The sequence below is a fragment of the Pleurodeles waltl genome, chromosome 1_2 (assembly GCF_031143425.1).
Source record: "Pleurodeles waltl isolate 20211129_DDA chromosome 1_2, aPleWal1.hap1.20221129, whole genome shotgun sequence".
NCBI lineage: Eukaryota > Metazoa > Chordata > Amphibia > Caudata > Salamandridae > Pleurodeles > Pleurodeles waltl.
The window spans coordinates 851,594,738-851,616,496 of NC_090437.1; positions in this window are offsets into that span (position 1 = coordinate 851,594,738).

A 21,759-nucleotide genomic window follows, 5' to 3' on the forward strand; every position below is an offset into this window, starting at 1 on the left:
CATTGGTCCTTAGCAAGTATAAAGACACAAAGGAGCATCATCCAATACTTGGAAAGAATGAAAAGAATGGTTTGCATTCATCAGAGGACCCGACAACATTTCCCTACAACAATCCACCTGGCAACAACACCATAAACCAATATGGCGAACATCAGATAGTTACTATTCCAGCTCCAGACCTCCATAATTCATTGCCATCACACTTTTATTATACTCAAATATCTCATCACCCTACATTAGCCCTTTTTGGAATTACACACTCAACTTACATCCTGTGGGCATGTTCTCAACAAGAAGTTTTAATTGCAGTTATTACAGTTAGGCCAAGCTTACTTATTTGCCCCCATTTTTCCAGAGTACTATCAGTAGCCGAGATATGCACATGTTATAACTGTGAACAGTCTGTAACAAGGTATGGATTTGTTCTCTCTTCACCCGTTATATTTCTTTCCATCTGCTGTTATTTGTTTGTTTTCTGAAAACACAATAAAATGTTTCAAACAGAAAAAAATTCCTGTACTGCAGCACAAGAGGTGGAGTATTTCTATTTAGTACCAACAACAGGCTGTGCAAAGCTGCCTGTACATATCATGCTGTTATAGTCATCAGTGCATACGATATTGTGGATTCGTGGTATATTTTATGTATATTGGAGAAATTCTTGAGTGCGTAGAGTTGAATCATACGCAAATTTAACATCATCTGTGCTTAAAGACAGAGCAGACTGCATGTTGGAAAATGGGTTATTGGTAAGGGCAGGTAGGTACCTACACTTAGCAATAGGCCACTAACCTCCACTAAGGTCCAGTTAGGTCTCAGTAAATTAACCCCAGCTCAACCCTTGGTAGCTTGGCAACGAGCATCAAGGCTTAACTTAGGAGACAGAGTGTAAAGCATTCAAATATCACAAAACAGTAATTAAATAAAACACAGGAAAAAGTTTAAAAATCCAAAACCAATTTATGAAAATAGAATATATTTGTATCTTTAAAATGACACCAAAACAAACAAAATCGGATAAGGGGAACCGGAGATATGAATTTTTAAAGAATGATTCTTTTTTTAGCGACTAGAAACAAAAATCTCCAATCGGGTCATCTGGTTGCACCTCGACTGGGGCAGACTCAAAGTTTCAGGCCGACTGCGATGGAGCCCTGCTCGGCTACAGGCTGCGGGAGGCCTCGGTTAAAAGTTTACCTTCACACTTAGTCTTTTTTTCGAAGATTTTCTTCAGCGGGACGAACCTGCCAGTCCAATCCGACCTCCTGGAGCCCTTCTCCGGATACGCGATGCTGGAATCCTCGGTGGAGATTTTTACCTTCGGACTTAGTCGTTTTTTCGAGGTGAAAATCCTTCGACCGGGGTAAACCTGGATCTTGATCCGACGTCCATGGAGCCCTCCTCGGATACGTTGGCTGGGAGGTCCCGGTCAACTTTTTACCTTCGGACTTAGTCTCTTTTTCTGAGATTTTTCCTTACCGGGACGAACCAGCAAATCAGGCCGGGTCGCGGTTGAGGCAAGCCGGCTAGAGTTGCTGCGGCGGGTCGGTCCCTCTATGGAGCTTTTTTACTAAAGTTGTCCAAACTTCTCCAAACTTCTGGGGCTTCTCCCAGATGTCCTTTTAAGGTTCTTTTGGGGTCCACAGCTCACCCCAAGGGTCCAGAAGTTCTGAGATGGTCCTTGGGGGGGTGCGGACTACAACTCCCAGAATGCACCTGGTGCAAACTCCTTTTTGGTGACTGAACAGTGGTCAGCTGGTCGCTTTCTTCAGGAGTTGGTGCAGGGGACTCTGGATAGCAATTTTTCACCTGTAGCAAACAGGGAGTCCCTCCTTGAACCAGTTGAAGCCAGGGAAGCAGCTGGTGCAGTCCTTCTGAGTGCAGGTTCCAGGTGCAGGCCAGGGGTCCAGCAGGACAGTCCTTCTTCTTCTGTTGTTCTTCCTTGCTGGATGTGGTAGGGAACTGAGGTGTGGGTGCAGGTCTGCCAGTTTTATCCTTGCTCCTGGGTGAAAAGCAGGGGGGTCCTGGGTCTCCAATCAGGTGCAGGGGCCTTCCCCCTGTGATGACCACTTCCTGGGAATTGTGGCAAAAATCAATCCCAGGAGGCAACATTCTCTAAAAATCCATCATGGCTAAATCTGATTTTTGGAGGTTACATCTGGCTGAGCCCACCCACTGGTGTGGCTAAAAATCATAAACACACCCCTCTCCTGCCCTCTCCTAATCTAATCAAGGGGGCACCTAGTTGTCTGGGGTTGCAGGATGTGGGGGTGTTGCTGGTTGCTCCAAATGTCTTTCTCTGCCTAAGAAGACCAGTTTGGCAGCCCTCCCCCTTCCTGCCTCACCATCTGCTGAGGGAGATTCCCTCCCACAGGCACATTCCTTTGTGTGAAGCCAGGCCACTTCACACCTCATCAAGGCAGCTTGGCCAAGCTGCTCAAGGCTGGCCAATCAGATCACAGCAGCAAAAACAATGCAGGGCTGAAATTGGCAACTTTTCAGGTAAAGTTTAAAACTCTTTACCTGAACAAGTTATATTAAATCCAACAACTGGAAGCTGTGGGATTTATTACAACAATTAATTTGATACCAAACTCTTGGTATGCATCATTTAAGGAGACTTTAAAAATTAAAATAAAGTCTTCCCACTCTAGCCTATGAAGGCCATTTACTACAATGAGGGAAAAACAAATTTGGCTGTTTTTACCTCACCAGGGCTTATAAAACTCTTTTTATAAAGTCCCTGCTTATAGTTGCATGGCACCCAGCCCTAGGGGCACATAGGGCACACCTTAGGGGTGACTTATATGTAAAAATAAGGTAGCTTAAGACTTTGGAACTACTTTTAATTCCAAAGTCGAATTTGCATATAACTTTAATTTAAAAGCAGACAGCAAGGCAGGCCTGTCTTTAAAATGACACTGGGCACCTCAGCAGTGCACCTGTGGTCCCTAAACCTACATGCCCTACCATATACTAGGGACTTATAGGTAGGTTAACTTAGCCAATTATAATTAGCCTAATTTGCATATCCATTTTACACAGAGCACAGGCCCTGGGACTGGTTAGCAGTACCCAGGGCGCTATCAGAGTCAGGAAAACACCAGCAAAAAGTGGAAAATGGGGGCAAAAAGTTAGGGGGGCTCTGCAATCAGCCCTGTTTTCTCACACAAGCCCCCCCCCCCCAGCCCACACACGCAGGAGACTCAGCCCAACTCTGGGAGAGTCTTCCTGGCTTGTTAGGCGAGGAAGACAGTGAAGAAAACTGGCTGTCCCTTTGCGTGGCCTACTCTGCCTTACATCCTCCTGTCATGGTCACTCCCTCTGGGTAGTGAAGGCATCCCAACAGTGAAAGGACCCATCTCAAACTGAAACTTCCCTCTAGGGGGGTCTTCCGCCTCTCTCTCTGCCATCTTGGGTAGTGAGGTGCCCACCTCCCCTACTCCTAACTTTGCTAGGGCAACACCTAGCTTACCCAAAGAGGTCACCCAACACTTGAGCAACCCCACCATGACCAACAGGGTCAGGGGGCCTACTTTGCTTTTGGCCCTGGGGTCTGCCTCCCAGGCCAAGTGCAGTGCTGCCAGGAAGGCTAGCACCCAGCAGAGGCTACTGACAGCTGTCAGTACCCAGAACCACACCCTAAGCTCTCCACTGACAGGTGGCTGAGCTGCTTTAGGGGCAACGGTGGGGTCCTGGCACCCCTCTTGCTGTCTAGAGTGGGGGGCTACCACCTCCTGTGGCAGACACCCTCCTTCCACTCTCCCTTCTGTCAGTGCAGGGGTAACACCCTGCATCTGGACAGCTGCCTGACTACTCAGGACTTCCTTGGGGTCAGGTGAGGCCTCACCAGTGCCAACTCTGGGCTCCCCCCCTACTGGGGCAGAAGGCCTTTGGCTCCCTGGAACTCTCTTTAAGAGTGGCCTACCCTTCCTTTTCTTCTTTCCTTTTCTTGTGGACCCCTGTCTCCTAACTGTAGGGACTGACTCCCCAGGACTTTGGGTTGGGGGGGCGCCCTCGGCGACCACCCCACCTGGGACCAGACTCACCTCTGGGAGGTCATTGCCCAGGATACAATCTAGGGGGAGGTCAGCACTGACTACCACCCTAAACCAGTCAAGGATACCCTCCCTCTCTAGGGGCACTATGGCTACAGGTTTGGAGGCAACCTCCCCTGTGGCTATCCTGACTTTCCTAGTCCCTCCTGGGACATACATGTCTGAGGTCACTAACCGGTCACTCACTATAGTGTGACTGGCACAGGTGTCTCTCAGGCCAGTGGTAGGGATCCCATTCACTTGAATGTGGTGGAAGTGCCTACTCCCACCCTCAGGGATCACCAGCTTACCAACTGGTCCTGTCTCCCAGCTCAATGCTAGGAGGACTTCATCATCTGAGGAGTCCTCCTCTATGACTACACTGGACAGCTCAGTGCTAACCACCTTCTTTGGACAGGCTGCATCTCCTCTGAAGTGACCTGTCTGCTGACAGTCAAAGCACGCCTTACTGTCCAAGAGCTTTTTTAACCCTGGGTCTCCCTGTCTCTGCTTTTCAGAGTGGGAGTGGGATTTACTCTCCTCCTTCTTAGGGTTCTGGGGTACAGAGGGAGTTTCTGTGGTGGGCTTACCACCTCCCTCCTTAGCTTTTTGGGGACCTGACCCCCCCTTCTTGGAGTCTCCCCCCTGGGACTTGACAACCACCCTGGTTCTCAACCACTCATCAGCTGCCTCCCCTAGCTCTCTAGGGTTGGTCAGCTTAGAGTCCACTAGATGCTGGCGTAACCTTTCTTGGGTACAATTGGTCAAGATGTGCTCTCTCATGATCAGATTGTATAACCCCTCATAAGTATTTACTTTGTTACCAATAATCCAGCCTTCTAGTGCCTTAATTGAGGTGTCTACAAAGTCAACCCAAGACTGGGTACTAACCTTCTGGGTGTCCCTGAACTTCATTCTATAGTGCTCTGGGGTCAGACCAAACTTCTTGGCTAAGCACCTCTTCATACTAGGGTATGAATCTGCCTCCTCTCCCCTTAAGGTCAGAAGCCTATCCCTCCCTGAGTTAAGGACCAACTCCCGAAAAAGGGAACCCCAGTATTGAGGCCTAACCCTTCTCATTTGGAGTGCCCTCTCAAAGGCCTCCAACCACTTGTCTATGTCATCCCCCTCTACATAAGCAGGAACCACCCCTTTGGGTAATCTGGGGCAAAACCCCCCACCCAGGGACACCTCAACGTCTCTGTCGCTGCCACCATCTCTTTTCTCCCTCTTTGCCCACTTTTTCTTTTCTAGGGCCAGCTTCTCTGCCTCCAAAGCTATGAATGCTAGCTGGGCCTCCAGCTCTCTTTCTCTGAGGGACAGGTTCTCTCCTCCTGAAGGGACCCCCTTCCCCCAACTAGCTTTGGGTCTGCCCCTAGTGACTGTATGTAATGAGGACCGGTCTTCCTCATCCTCACTTAGGCTCAGATGCCCTCCCTCCCCTGAGTGGTGAGAGCTAACATCTTCCCCTACCTCTCCCTCCTCTGGAGCTTCCTCTGGGTCTACCTCTTGGGCCTCAGCCCATGCTGTCAGGGATTTGATCAGGACATGCTTCCTGAGGTCAGTGGTTGCAGGCAACCCTCTTTCAGTACACAACCCCCTAAGCTGGACTACTGTCAGTGTGGGTAGGCTAGCCAGATCAAGCTCCATGGTTCCCTGGTTTTGTGTCAACAAAAACTTTTTGCAAAAATTGGAAACAAGAATTTAGAAAAATCACAAAAATTCAATAATTGAAATGAATCCAAATTAAAAATTAAAAACAATTTTTGCACTAGGACAATTTAAAGGATTTTTAATTTGTTTTACTTAAAACTGTAACTTGATACTGAACACAAGTACAGGATCCCACCACTGCTCACCAAAAATGTTGGAAAATGGGTTATTGGTAAGGGCAGGTAGGTACCTACACTTAGCAATAGGCCACTAACCTCCACTAAGGTCCAGTTAGGTCTCAGTAAATTACCCCCAGCTCAACCCTTGGTAGCTTGGCAACGAGCGTCAAGGCTTAACTTAGGAGACAGAGTGTAAAGCATTCAAATATCACAAAACAGTAATTAAATAAAACACAGGAAACAGTTTAAAAATCCAAAACCAATTTATAAAAATAGAATATATTTTTATCTTTAAAATGACACCAAAACGAATAAAATCGGATAAGGGGAACCGGAGATATGAATTTTTAAAGAATTATTCTTTTTTTAGTGCCCAGAAACAAAAAGCGCCAATCGGGTCATCTGGTTCCACCTCGACCGGGGCAGAGTCAAAGTTTCAGGCTGACCGCGATGGAGCCCTGCTCGGCTACAGGCCGCGGGAGGCCTCGGTTAAAATTTTACCTTCACACTTAGTCTTTTTTTCGAAGATTTTCTTCAGCGGGACGAACCTGCCAGTCCAATCCGACCTCCTGGAGCCCTTCTCCGGATACGCGATGCTGGAGTCCTCGGTGGAGATGTTTACCTTCGGACTTAGTCGTTTTTTCGAGGTGAAAATCCTTCGACCGGGGTAAACCTGGATCTTGATCCGACGTCCATGGAGCCCTCCTCGGATACGTTGGCTGGGAGGTCCCGGTCAACTTTTTACCTTCGGACTTAGTCTCTTTTTCTGAGATTTTTCCTTACCGGGACGAACCAGCAAATCAGGCAGGGTCGCGGTTGAGGCAAGCCGGCTAGAGTTGCCGCGGCGGGTCGGTCCCTCTATGGAGCTTTTTTACAAAAGTTGTCCAAACTTCTCCAAACTTCTGGGGCTTCTCCCAGATGTCCTTTTAAGGTTATTTTGGGGTCCACAGCTCACCCGAAGGGTCCAGAAGTTCTGAGATGGTCCTTGGGGGGGTGCGGACTACAACTCCCAGAATGCACCTGGCGCAAACTCCTTTTTGGCCACTGGACAGTGGTCAGCTGGTCGCTTTCTTCAGGAGTTGGTGCAGGGGACTCTGGATAGCAATTTTTCGCCTGTAGCAAACATGGAGTCCCTCCTTGAACCAGTTGAAGCCAGGCAAGCAGCTGGTGCAGTCCTTCTGAGTGCAGGTTCCAGGTGCAGGCCAGGGGTCCAGCAGGGCAGTCCTTCTTCTTCTGTTGTTCTTCCTTGCTGGATGTGGGAGGGAACTGAGGTGTGGGTGCAGGTCTGCCAGTTTTATCCTTGCTCCTGGGTGAAAAGCAGGGGGGTCCTGGGTCTCCAATCAGGTGCAGGGGCCTTCCCCCTGTGATGACCACTTCCTGGGAAGTCTGGCAAAAATCAATCCCAGGAGGCAACATTCTCTAAAAATCCATCATGGCTGAATCTGATTTTTGGAGGTTACATCTGGCTGAGCCCACCCACTGGTGTGGCTAAAAATCATAAACACACCCCTCTCCTGCCCTCTCCTAATCTAATCAAGGGGGCACCTAGTTGTCTGGGGTTGCAGGATGTGGGGGTGTTGCTGGTTGCTCCAAATGTCCTTCTCTGCCTTTCAAGACCAGTTTGGCAGCCCTCCCCCTTCCTGCCTCACCATCTGCTGAGGGAGATTCCCTCCCACAGGCACATTCCTTTGTGTGAAGCCAGGCCACTTCACACCTCATCAAGGCAGCTTGGCCAAGCTGCTCAAGGATGGCCAATCAGATCACAGCAGCAAAAACAATGCAGGGCTGAAATTGGCAACTTTTCAGGTAAAGTTTAAAACTCTTTACCTGAACAAGTTATATTAAATCCAACAACTGGAAGTTGTAGGATTTATTACAACAATTAATTTGATACCAAACTCTTGGTATGCATCATTTAAGGAGACTTTAAAAATTAAAATAAAGTCTCCCCATTCTAGCCTATGAAGGCCATTTACTACAATGAGGGAAAAACTAATTTGGCTGTTTTTACCTCACCAGGGCTTATAAAACTATTTTTATAAAGTCCCTGCTTATAGTTACATGGCACCCAGCCCTAGGGGCACATAGGGCACACCTTAGGGGTGACTTATATGTAAAAATAAGGTAGCTTAAGACTTTGCAACTACTTTTAATTCCAAAGTCGAATTTGCACATAACTTTAATTTAAAAGCAGCCAGCAAGGCAGGCCTGTCTTTAAAATGACACTGGGCACCTCAGCAGTGCACCTATGGGTGCACTACCTATGCTGTGGTCCCTAAACCTACATGCCCTACCATATACTAGGGACTTATAGGTAGGTTAACTTAGCCAATTATAATTAGCCTAATTTGCATATCCATTTTACACAGAGCACAGACCCTGGGACTGGTTAGCAGTACCCAGGGTGCCATCAGAGTCAGGAAAACACCAGCAAAAAGTGGAAAATGGGTGCAAAAAGTTAGGGGGCCTCTGATATCAGCCCTGTTTTCTCACAGAAGCCCCCCCCCCCAGCCCACACGCCCAGGAGACTCAGCCCAACCCTGGGAGAGTCTTCCTGGCCTGTTAGGCGAGGAAGACAGTGAAGAAAACTGGCTGTCCCTTTGCGTGGCCTACTCTGCCTTACATCCTCCTGTCATGGTCACTCCCTCTGGGTAGTGAAGCCATCCCAACAGTGAAAGGACCCATCTCAAACTGAAACTTCCCTCTAGGGGGTCTTCCTCCTCTCTCTCTGCCATCTTGGGTAGTGAGGTGCCCACCTCCCCTACTCCTAACTTTGCGAGGGCAACACCTAGCTTACCCAAAGAGGTCACCCAACACTTGAGCAACACCACCATGACCAACAGGGTCAGGGGGCCTACTTTGCTTTTGGCCCTGGGGTCTGCCTCCCAGGCCAAGTGCAGTGCTGCCAGGAAGGCTAGCACCCAGCAGAGGCTACTGACAGCTGTCAGTACCCAGAACCACACCCTAAGCTCTCCACTGACAGGTGGCTGAGCTGCTTTAGGGGCAACGGTGGGGTCCTGGCACCCCTCTTGCTGTCTAGAGTGGGGGGCTACCACCTCCTGTGGCAGACACCCTCCTTCCACTCTCCCTTCTGTCAGTGCAGGGGTAACACCCTGCATCTGAACAGCTGCCTGACTACTCAGGACTTCCTTGGGGTCAGGTGAGGCCTCACCAGTGCCAACTCTGGGCTCCCCCCCTACTGGGGCAGAAGGCCTTTGGCTCCCTGGAACTCTCTTTAAGAGTGGCCTACCCTTCCTTTTCTTCTTTCCTTTTCTTGGGGACCCCTGTCTCCTAACTATAGGGACTGACTCCCCAGGACTTTGGGTTGGGGGGGCGCCCTGGGCGACCGCCCCACCTGGGACCAGACTCACCTCTGGGAGGTCATTGCCCAGGATACAATCTAGGGGAGGTCAGCACTGACTACCACCCTAAACCAGTCAAGGATACCCTCCCTCTCTAGGGGCACTATGGCTACAGGTTTGGACGCAACCTCCCCTGTGGCTATCCTGACTTTCCTAGTCTCTCCTGGGACATACATGTCTGGGGTCACTAACCGGTCACTCACTATAGTGTGACTGGCACAGGTGTCTCTCAGGCCAGTGGTAGGGATCCCATTCACTTGAATGTGGTGGAAGTGCCTACTCCCACCCTCAGGGATCACCAGCTTACCATCTGGTCCTGTCTCCCAGCTCAATGCTAGGAGGACTTCATCATCTGAGGAGTCCTCCTCTATGGCTACACTGGACAGCCCAGTGCTAACCACCTTCTTTGGACAGGCTGCATCTCCTCTGAAGTGACCTGTCTGCTGACAGTCAAAGCACGCCTTACTGTCCAAGAGCTTTTTTAACCCTGGGTCTCCCTGTCTCTGCTTTTCAGAGTGGGAGTGGGATTTACTCTCCTCCTTCTTAGGGTTCTGGGGTACAGAGGGAGTTTCTGTGGTGGGCTTACCACCTCCCTCCTTAGGTTTTTGGGGACCTGACCCCCCCTTCTTGGAGTCTCCCCCCTGGGACTTGACAACCACCCTGGTTCTCAACCACTCATCAGCTGCCTCCCCTAGCTCTCTAGGGTTGGTCAGCTTAGAGTCCACTAGATGCTGGCGTAACCTTTCTTGGGTAAAATTGGTCAAGATGTGCTCTCTCATGATCAGATTGTATAACCCCTCATAAGTATTTACTTTGTTACCAATAATCCAGCCCTCTCGTGCCTTAAGTGAGGTGTCTACAAAGTCAACCCAAGACTGGGTACTGACCTTCTGGGTGTCCCTGAACTTCATTCTATACTGCTCTGGGGTCAGACCAAACTTCTTGGCTAAGCACCTCTTCATACTAGGGTATGAATCTGCCTCCTCCCCTCTTAAGGTCAGAAGCCTACCCTTCCCTGAGTTGAGGACCAACTCCCGCAAAAGGGAACCCCAGTATTGAGGCCTAACCCTTCTCATTTGGAGTGCCCTCTCAAAGGCCTCCAACCACTTGTCTATGTCATCCCCCTCTACATAAGCAGGAACCACCCCTTTGGGTAATCTGGGGCAAAACCCCCCACCCAGGGACACCTCAACTTCTCTGTCGCTGCCACCATCTCTTTTCTCCCTCTTTGCCCACTTTTTCTTTTCTAGGGCCAGCTTCTCTGCCTCCAAAGCTATGAATGCTAGCTGGGCCTCCAGCTCTCTTTCTCTGAGGGACAGGGTCTCTCCTCCTGAAGGGACCCCCTTCCCCCAACTAGCTTTGGGTCTGCCCCTAGTGACTGTATGTAATGAGGACCGGTCTTCCTCATCCTCACTTAGGCTCAGATGCCCTCCCTCCCCTGAGTGGTGAGAGCTAGCATCTTCCCCTACTTCTCCCTCCTCTGGAGCTTCCTCTGGGTCTATCTCTTGGGCCTCAGCCCATGCTGTCAGGGATTTGATCAGGACATGCTTCCTGAGGTCAGTGGTTGCAGGCAACCCTCTTTCAGTGCACAACCCCCTAAGCTGGACTACTGTCAATGTGGGTAGGCTAGCCAGATCAAGCTCCATGGTTCCCTGGTTTTGTGTCAACAAAAACGTTTTGCATAAATTGGAAACAAGAATTTAGAAAAATCACAAAAATTCAATAATTGAAATGAATCCAAATTAAAAATTAAAAACAATTTTTGCACTAGGATAATTTAAAGGATTTTTAATTTGTTTTACTTAAAACTGTAACTTGATACTGAACACAAGTACAGGATCCCACCACTGCTCACCAAAAATGTTGGAAAATGGGTTATTGGTAAGGGCAGGTAGGTACCTACACTTAGCAATAGGCCACTAACCTCCACTAAGGTCCAGTTAGGTCTCAGTAAATTAACCCCAGCTCAACGCTTGGTAGCTTGGCAACGAGCGTCAAGGCTTAACTTAGGAGACAGAGTGTAAAGCATTCAAATATCACAAAACAGTAATTAAATAAAACACAGGAAACAGTTTAAAAATCCAAAACCAATTTATAAAAATAGAATATATTTTTATCTTTAAAATGACACCAAAACGAATAAAATCGGATAAGTGGAACCGGAGATATGAATTTTTAAAGAATTTTTTTTTTTTTAGCGCCTAGAAACAAAAAGCGCCAATCGGGTCATCTGGTTGCACCTCGACCGGGGCAGAGTCAAAGTTTCAGGCCGACCGCGATGGAGCCCTGCTCGGCTACAGGCTGCGGGAGGCCTTGGTTAAAAGTTTACCTTCACCCTTAGTCTTATTTTCGAAGATTTTCTTCAGCCGGACGAACCTGCCAGTCCAATCCGACCTCCTGGAGCCCTTGCGATGCTGGAGTCCTCGGTGGAGATTTTTACCTTCGGACTTAGTCGTTTTTTCGAGGTGAAAATCCTTCGACCGGGGTAAACCTGGATCTTGATCCGACGTCATGGAGCCCTCCTCGGATACGTTGGCTGGGAGGTCCCGGTCAACTTTTTACCTTCGGACTTAGTCTCTTTTTCGGAGATTTTTCCTTACCGGGACGAACCAGCAAATCAGGCCGGGTCGTGGTTGAGGCAAGCCGGCTAGAGTTGCCGCGGCGGGTCGGTCCCTCTATGGAGCTTTTTTACAAAAGTTGTCCAAACTTCTCCAAACTTCTGGGGCTTCTCCCAGATGTCCTTTTAAGGTTCTTTTGGGGTCCACAGCTCACCCCAAGGGTCCAGAAGTTCTGAGATGGTCCTTGGGGGGGTGCAGACTACAACTCCCAGAATGCACCTGGCGCAAACTCCTTTTTGGTGACTGAACAGTGGTCAGCTGGTCGCTTTCTTCAGGAGTTGGTGCAGGGGACTCTGGATAGCAATTTTTCACCTGTAGCAAACAGGGAGTCCCTCCTTGAACCAGTTGAAGCCAGGGAAGCAGCTGGTGCAGTCCTTCTGAGTGCAGGTTCCAGGTGCAGGCCAGGGGTCCAGCAGGACAGTCCTTCTTCTTCTGTTGTTCTTCCTTGCTGGATGTGGTAGGGAACTGAGGTGTGGGTGCAGGTCTGCCAGTTTTATCCTTGCTCCTGGGTGAAAAGCAGGGGGGTCCTGGGTCTCCAATCAGGTGCAGGGGCCTTCCCCCTGTGATGACCACTTCCTGGGAATTGTGGCAAAAATCAAACCCAGGAGGCAACATTCTCTAAAAATCCATCATGGCTAAATCTGATTTTTGGAGGTTACATCTGGCTGAGCCCACCCACTGGTGTGGCTAAAAATCATAAACACACCCCTCTCCTGCCCTCTCCTAATCTAATCAAGGGGGCACCTAGTTGTCTGGGATTGCAGGATGTGGGGGTGTTGCTGGTTGCTCCAAATGTCCTTCTCTGCCTTTGAAGACCAGTTTGGCAGCCCTCCCCCTTCCTGCCTCACCATCTGCTGAGGGAGATTCCCTCCCACAGGCACATTCCTTTGTGTGCAGCCAGGCCACTTCACACCTCATCAAGGCAGCTTGGCCAAGCTGCTCAAGGCTGGCCAATCAGATCACAGCAGCAAAAACAATGCAGGGCTGAAATTGGCAACTTTTCAGGTAAAGATTAAAACTCTTTACCTGAACAAGTTATATTAAATCCAACAACTGGAAGTTGTGTGATTTATTACAACAATTAATTTGATACCAAACTCTTGGTATGCATCATTTAAGGGGACTTTAAAAATTAAAATAAAGTCTTCCCATTCTAGCATATGAAGGCCATTTACTACAATGAGGGAAAAACTAATTTGGCTGTTTTTACCTCACCAGGGCTTATAAAACTATTTTTATAAAGTCCCTGCTTATAGTTACATGGCACCCAGCCCTAGGGGCACATAGGGCACACCTTAGGCGTGACTTATATGTAAATATAAGGTAGCTTAAGACTTTGGAACTACTTTTAATTCCAAAGTCGAATTTGCATATAACTTTAATTTAAAAGCAGCCAGCAAGGCAGGCCTGTCTTTAAAATGACACTGGGCACCTCAGCAGTGCACCTATGGGTGCACTACCTATGCTGTGGTCCCTAAACCTACATGCCCTACTATATACTAGGGACTTATAGGTAGGTTAACTTAGCCAATTATAATTAGCCTAATTTGCATATCCATTTTACACAGAGCACAGGCCCTGGGACTGGTTAGCAGTACCCAGGGCGCCATCAGAGTCAGGAAAACACCAGCAAAAAGTGGAAAATGGGGGCAAAAAGTTAGGGGGCCTCTGCAATCAGCCCTGTTTTCTCACACAAGCCCCCCCCCCCCAGCCCACACGCCCAGGAGACTCAGCCCAACCCTGGGAGAGTCTTCCTGGCTTGTTAGGCGAGGAAGACAGTGAAGAAAACTGGCTGTCCCTTTGCGTGGCCTACTCTGCCTTACATCCTCCTGTCATGGTCACTCCCTCTGGGTAGTGAAGCCATCCCAACAGTGAAAGGACCCATCTCAAACTGAAACTTCCCTCTAGGGGGGTCTTCCGCCTCTCTCTCTGCCATCTTGGGTAGTGAGGTGCCCACCTCCCCTACTCCTAACTTTGCTAGGGCAACACCTAGCTTACCCAAAGAGGTCACCCAACACTTGAGCAACCCCACCATGACCAACAGGGTCAGGGGGCCTACTTTGCTTTTGGCCCTGGGGTCTGCCTCCCAGGCCAAGTGCAGTGCTGCCAGGAAGGCTAGCACCCAGCAGAGGCTACTGACAGCTGTCAGTACCCAGAACCACACCCTAAGCTCTCCACTGACAGGTGGCTGAGCTGCTTTAGGGGCAACGGTGGGGTCCTGGCACCCCTCTTGCTGTCTAGAGTGGGGGGCTACCACCTCCTGTGGCAGACACCCTCCTTCCACTCTCCCTTCTGTCAGTGCAGGGGTAACACCCTGCATCTGGACAGCTGCCTGACTACTCAGGACTTCCTTGGGGTCAGGTGAGGCCTCACCAGTGCCAACTCTGGGCTCCCCCCCTACTGGGGCAGAAGGCCTTTGGCTCCCTGGAACTCTCTTTAAGAGTGGCCTAACCTTCCTTTTCTTCTTTCCTTTTCTTGTGGACCCCTGTCTCCTAACTGTAGGGACTGACTCCCCAGGACTTTAGGTTGGGGGGGCGCCCTGGGCGACCGCCCCACCTGGGACCAGACTCACCTCTGGGAAGTCATTGCCCAGGATACAATCTAGGGGGAGGTCAGCACTGACTACCACCCTAAACCAGTCAAGGATACCCTCCCTCTCTAGGGGCACTATGGCTACAGGTTTGGAGGCAACCTCCCCTGTGGCTATCCTGACTTTCCTAGTCTCTCCTGGGACATACATGTCTGAGGTCACTAACCGGTCACTCACTATAGTGTGACTGGCACAGGTGTCTCTCAGGCCAGTGGTAGGGATCCCATTCACTTGAATGTGGTGGAAGTGCCTACTCCCACCCTCAGGGATCACCAGCTTACCATCTGGTCCTGTCTCCCAGCTCAATGCTAGGAGGACTTCATCATCTGAGGAGTCCTCCTCTATGGCTACACTGGACAGCCCAGTGCTAACCACCTTCTTTGGACAGGCTGCATCTCCTCTGAAGTGACCTGTCTGCTGACAGTCAAAGCACGCCTTACTGTCCAAGAGCTTTTTTAACCCTGGGTCTCCCTGTCTCTGCTTTTCAGAGTGGGAGTGGGATTTACTCTCCTCCTTCTTAGGGTTCTGGGGTACAGAGGGAGTTTCTGTGGTGGGCTTACCACCTCCCTCCTTAGGTTTTTGGGGACCTGACCCCCCCTTCTTGGAGTCTCCCCCCTGGGACTTGACAACCACCCTGGTTCTCAACCACTCATCAGCTGCCTCTCCTAGCTCTCTAGGGTTGGTCAGCTTAGAGTCCACTAGATGCTGGCGTAACCTTTCTTGGGTACAATTGGTCAAGATGTGCTCTCTCATGATCAGATTGTATAACCCCTCATAAGTATTTACTTTGTTATCAATAATCCAGCCTTCTAGTGCCTTAATTGAGGTGTCTACAAAGTCAACCCAAGACTGGGTACTAACCTTCTGGGTGTCCCTGAACTTCATTCTATACTGCTCTGGGGTCAGACCAAACTTCTTGGCTAAGCACCTCTTCATACTAGGGTATGAATCTGCCTCCTCTCCCCTTAAGGTCAGAAGCCTATCCCTCCCTGAGTTGAGGACCAACTCCCGCAAAAGGGAACCCCAGTATTGAGGCCTAACCCTTCTCATTTGGAGTGCCCTCTCAAAGGCCTCCAACCACTTGTCTATGTCATCCCCCTCTACATAAGCAGGAACCACCCCTTTGGGTAATCTGGGGCAAAACCCCCCACCCAGGGACACCTCAACTTCTCTGTCGCTGCCACCATCTCTTTTCTCCCTCTTTGCCCACTTTTTCTTTTCTAGGGCCAGCTTCTCTGCCTCCAAAGCTATGAATGCTAGCTGGGCCTCCAGCTCTCTTTCTCTGAGGGACAGGTTCTCTCCTCCTGAAGGGACCCCCTTCCCCCAACTAGCTTTGGGTCTGCCCCTAGTGACTGTATGTAATGAGGACCGGTCTTCCTCATCCTCACTTAGGCTCAGATGCCCTCCCTCCCCTGAGTGGTGAGAGCTAACATCTTCCCCTACTTCTCCCTCCTCTGGAGCTTCCTCTGGGTCTACCTCTTGGGCCTCAGCCCATGCTGTCAGGGATTTGATCAGGACATGCTTCCTGAGGTCAGTGGTTGCAGGCAACCCTCTTTCAGTACACAACCCCCTAAGCTGGACTACTGTCAGTGTGGGTAGGCTAGCCAGATCAAGCTCCATGGTTCCCTGGTTTTGTGTCAACAAAAACTTTTTGCAAAAATTGGAAACAAGAATTTAGAAAAATCACAAAAATTAAATAATTGAAATGAATCCAAATTAAAAATTAAAAACAATGTTTGCACTAGGACAATTTAAAGGATTTTTTATTTGTTTTACTTAAAACTGTAACTTGATACTGAACATAAGTACAGGATCCCACCACTGCTCACCAAAAATGTTGGAAAATGGGTTATTGGTAAGGGCAGGTAGGTACCTACACTTAGCAATAGGCCACTAACCTCCACTAAGGTCCAGTTAGGTCTCAGTAAATTAACCCCAGCTCAACCCTTGGTAGCTTGGCAACGAGCGTCAAGGCTTAACTTAGGAGACAGAGTGTAAAGCATTCAAATATCATAAAACAGTAATTAAATAAAATACAGGAAACAGTTTAAAAATCCAAAACCAATTTCTAAAAATAGAATATATTTTTATCTTTAAAATGACACCAAAACGAATAAAATCGGATAAGGGGAACCGGAGATATGAATTTTTAAAGAATTATTCTTTTTTTAGCGCCTAGAAACAAAACGCGCCAATCGGGTCATCTGGTTCCACCTCGACCGGGGCAGAGTCAAAGTTTCAGGCCGACCGCGATGGAGCCCTGCTCGGCTACAGGCTGCGGGAGGCCTCGGTTAAAAGTTTACCTTCACACTTAGTCTTTTTTTCGAAGATTTTCTTCAGCGGGATGAATCTGCCAGTCCAATCCGACCTCCTGGAGCCCTTCTCCTGATACGCGATGCTGGAGTCCTCGGTGGAGATTTTTACCTTCGGACTTAGTCGTTTTTTCGAGGTGAAAATCCTTCGACAGGGGTAAACCTGGATCTTGATCCGACGTCCATGGAGCCCTCCTCGGATACGTTGGCTGGGAGGTCCCGGTCAACTTTTTACCTTCGGACTTAGTCTCTTTTTCGGAGATTTTTCCTTACCGGGACGAACCACCAAATCAGGCCGGATCGCGGTTGAGGCAAGCCGGCTAGAGTTGCCGCGGCGGGTCGGTCCCTCTATGGAGCTTTTTTACAAAAGTTGTCCAAACTTCTCCAAACTTCTGGGGCTTCTCCCAGATGTCCTTTTAAGGTTCTTTTGGGGTCCACAGCTCACCCCAAGGGTCCAGAAGTTCTGAGATGGTCCTTGGGGGGGTGCGGACTACAACTCCCAGAATGCACCTGGCGCAAACTCCTTTTTGGTGACTGAACAGTGGTCAGCTGGTCGCTTTCTTCAGGAGTTGGTGCAGGGGACTCTGGATAGCAATTATTCACCTGTAGCAAACAGGGAGTCCCTCCTTGAACCAGTTGAAGCCAGGGAAGCAGCTGGTGCAGTCCTTCTGAGTGCAGGTTCCAGGTGCAGGCCAGGGGTCCAGCAGGGCAGTCCTTCTTCTTCTGTTGTTCTTCCTTGCTGGATGTGGTAGGGAACTGAGGTGTGGGTGCAGGTCTGCCAGTTTTATCCTTGCTCCTGGGTGAAAAGCAGGGGGGTCCTGGGTCTCCAATCAGGTGCAGGGGCCTTCCCCCTGTGATGACCACTTCCTGGGAAGTGTGGCAAAAATCAATCCCAGGAGGCAACATTCTCTAAAAATCCATCATGGCTGAATCTGATTTTTGGAGGTTACATCTGGCTGAGCCCATCCACTGGTGTGGCTAAAAATCATAAACACACCCCTCTCCTGCCCTCTCCTAATCTAATCAAGGGGGCACCTAGTTGTCTGGGGTTGCAGGATGTGGGGGTGTTGCTGGTTGCTCCAAATGTCCTTCTCTGCCTTTGAAGACCCGTTTGGCAGCCCTCTCCCTTCCTGCCTCACCATCTGCTGAGGGAGATTCCCTCCCACAGGCACATTCCTTTGTGTGAAGCCAGGCCACTTCACACCTCATCAAGGCAGCTTGGCCAAGCTGCTTAAGGCTGGCCAATCAGATCACAGCAGCAAAAACAATGCAGGGCTGAAATTGGCAACTTTTCAGGTAAAGTTTAAAACTCTTTACCTGAACAAGTTATATTAAATCCAACAACTGGAAGTTGTGGGATTTATTACAACTATTAATTTGATACCAAACTCTTGGTATGCATCATTTAAGGAGACTTTAAAAATTAAAATAAAGTCTCCCCATTCTAGCCTATGAAGGCCATTTACTACAATGAGGGAAAAACGAATTTGGCTGTTTTTACCTCACCAGGGCTTATAAAACTATTTTTATAAAGTCCCTGCTTATAGTTACATGGCACCCAGCCCTAGGGGCACATAGGGCACTCCTTAGGGGTGACTTATATGTAAAAATAAGGTAGCTTAAGACTTTGGAACTACTTTTAATTCCAAAGTCGAATTTGCATATAACTTTAATTTAAAAGCAGCCAGCAAGGCAGGCCTGCCTTTAAAATGACACTGGGCACCTCAGCAGTGCACCTATGGGTGCACTACCTATGCTGTGGTCCCTAAACCTACATGCCCTACCATATACTAGGGACTTATAGGTAGGTTAACTTAGCCAATTATAATTAGCCTAATTTGCATATCCATTTTACACAGAGCACAGGCCCTGGGACTGGTTAGCAGTACCCAGGGCGCCATCAGAGTCAGGAAAACACCAGCAAAAAGTGGAAAATGGGGGCAAAAAGTTAGGGGGCCTCTGCAATCAGCCCTGTTTTCTCACACAAGCCCCCCCCCCCAACCCACACACCCAGGAGACTCAGCCCAACCCTGGGAGAGTCTTCCTGGCTTGTTAGGCGAGGAAGACAGTGAAGAAAACTGGCTGTCCCTTTGCGTGGCCTACTCTGCCTTACATCCTCCTGTCATGGTCACTCCCTCTGGGTAGTGAAGCCATCCCAACAGTGAAAGGACCCATCTCAAACTGAAACTTCCCTCTAGGGGGGTCTTCCTCCTCTCTCTCTGCCATCTTGGGTAGTGAGGTGCCCACCTCCCCTACTCCTAACTTTGCTAGGGCAACACCTATCTTACCCAAAGAGGTCACACAACACTTGAGCAACCCCACCATGACCAACAGGGTCAGGGGGCCTACTTTGCTTTTGGCCCTGGGGTTTGGCCCTGGGGTCTGCCTCCCAGGCCAAGTGCAGTGCTGCCAGGAAGGCTAGCACCCAGCAGAGGCTACTGACAGCTGTCAGTACCCAGAACCACACCCTAAGCTCTCCACTGACAGGTGGCTGAGCTGCTTTAGGGGCAACGGTGGGGTCCTGGCACCCCTCTTGCTGTCTAGAGTGGGGGGCTACCACCTCCTGTGGCAGACACCCTCCTTCCACTCTCCCTTCTCTCAGTGCAAGGGTAACACCCTGCATCTGGACAGCTGCCTGACTACTCAGGACTTCCTTGGGGTCAGGTGAGGCCTCACCAGAGCCAAGTCTGGGCTCCCCCCCTACTGGGGCAGAAGGCCTTTGGCTCCCTGGAACTCTCTTTAAGAGTGGCCTACCCTTCCTTTTCTTCTTTCCTTTTCTTGGGGACCCCTGTCTCCTAACTGTAGGGACTGACTCCCCAGGACTTTGGGTTGGGGGGGCGCCCTGGGCGACCGCCCCATCTGGGACCAGACTCACCTCTGGGAGGTCATTGCCCAGGATACAATCTAGGGGGAGGTCAGCACTGACTACCACCCTAAACCAGTCAAGGATACCCTCCCTCTCTAGGGGCACTATGGCTACATGTTTGGAAGCAACCTCCCCTGTGGCTATCCTGACTTTCCTAGTCTCTCCTGGGACATACATGTCTGGGGTCACTAACCGGTCACTCACTATAGTGTGACTGGCACAGGTGTCTCTCAGGCCAGTGGTAGGGATCCCATTCACTTGAATGTGGTGGAAGTGCCTACTCCCACCCTCAGGGATCACCAGCTTACCATCTGGTCCTGTCTCCCAGCTCAATGCTAGGAGGACTTCATCATCTGAGGAGTCCTCCTCTATGGCTACACTGGACAGCCCAGTGCTAACCACCTTCTTTGGACAGGCTGCATCTCCTCTGAAGTGACCTGTCTGCTGACAGTCAAAGCACGCCTTACTGTCCAAGAGCTTTTTTAACCCTGGGTCTCCCTGTCTCAGCTTTTCAGAGTGGGATTTACTCTCCTCCTTCTTAGGGTTCTGGGGTACAGAGGGAGTTTCTGTGGTGGGCTTACCACCTCCCTCCTTAGGTTTTTGGGGACCTGACCCCCCCTTCTTGGAGTCTCCCCCCTGGGACTTGACAACCACCCTGGTTCTCAACCACTCATCAGCTGCCTCCCCTAGCTCTCTAGGGTTGGTCAGCTTAGAGTCCACTAGATGCTGGCGTAACCTTTCTTGGGTACAATTGGTCAAGATGTGCTCTCTCATGATCAGATTGTATAACCCCTCATAAGTATTTACTTTGTTACCAATAATCCAGCCCTCTAGTGCCTTAAGTGAGGTGTCTACAAAGTCAACCCAAGACTAGGTACTGACCTTCTGGGTGTCCCTGAACTTCATTCTATACTGCTCTGGGGTCAGACCAAACTTCTTGGCTATGCACCTCTTCATACTAGGGTATGAATCTGCCTCCTCCCCCCTTAAGGTCAGAAGCCTATCCCAAAGGGAACCCAAGTATTGAGGCCTAACCCTTCTCATTTGGAGTGCCCTCTCAAAGGCCTCCAACCACTTGTCTATGTCATCCCCCTCTACATAAGCAGGAACAACCCCATTGGGTAATCTGGGGCAAAAAAACCCACCCAGGGACACCTCAACTTCTCTGTCGCTGCCACCATCTCTTTTCTCCCTCTTTGCCCACTTTTTCTTTTCTAGGGCCAGCTTCTCTGCCTCCAAAGCTATGAATGCTAGCTGGGCCTCCAGCTCTCTTTCTCTGAGGGACAGGTTCTCTCCTCCTGAAGGGAGGGAACCAACTAGCTTTGGGTCTGCCCCTAGTGACTGTATGTAATGAGGACCGGTCTTCCTCCTCCTCACTTAGGCTCAGATGCCCTCCCTCCCCTGAGTGGTGAGAGCTAGCATCTTCCCCTACTTCTCCCTCCTCTGGAGCTTCCTCTGGGTCTACCTCTTGGGCCTCAGCCCATGCTGTCAGGGATTTGATCAGGACATGCTTCCTGAGGTCAATGGTTGCAGGCAACCCTCTTTCAGTACACAACCACCTAAGCTGGACTACTGTCAGTGTGGGTAGGCTAGCCAGATCAAGCTCCATGGTTCCCTGGTTTTGTGTCAACAAAAACTTTTTGCAAAAATTGGAAACAAGAATTTAGAAAAATCACAAAAATTCAATAATTGAAATGAATCCAAATTAAAAATTAAAAACAATTTTTGCACTAGGACAATTTAAAGGATTTTTAATTTGTTTTACTTAAAACTGTAACTTGATACTGAACACGAGTACAGGATCCCACCACTGCTCACCAACAATGTTGGAAAATGGGTTATTGGTAAGGGCAGGTAGGTACCTACACTTAGCAATAGGCCACTAACCTCCACTAAGGTCCAGTTAGGTCTCAGTAAATTAACCCCAGCTCAACCCTTGGTAGCTTGGCAACGAGCGTCAAGGCTTAATTTAGGAGACAGAGTGTAAAGCATTCAAATATCACAAAACAGTAATTAAATAAAACACAGGAAACAGTTTAAAAATCCAAAACCAATTTATAAAAATAGAATATATTTTTATCTTTAAAATGACACCAAAACGAATAAAATCGGATAAGGGGAACCGGAGATATGAATTTTTAA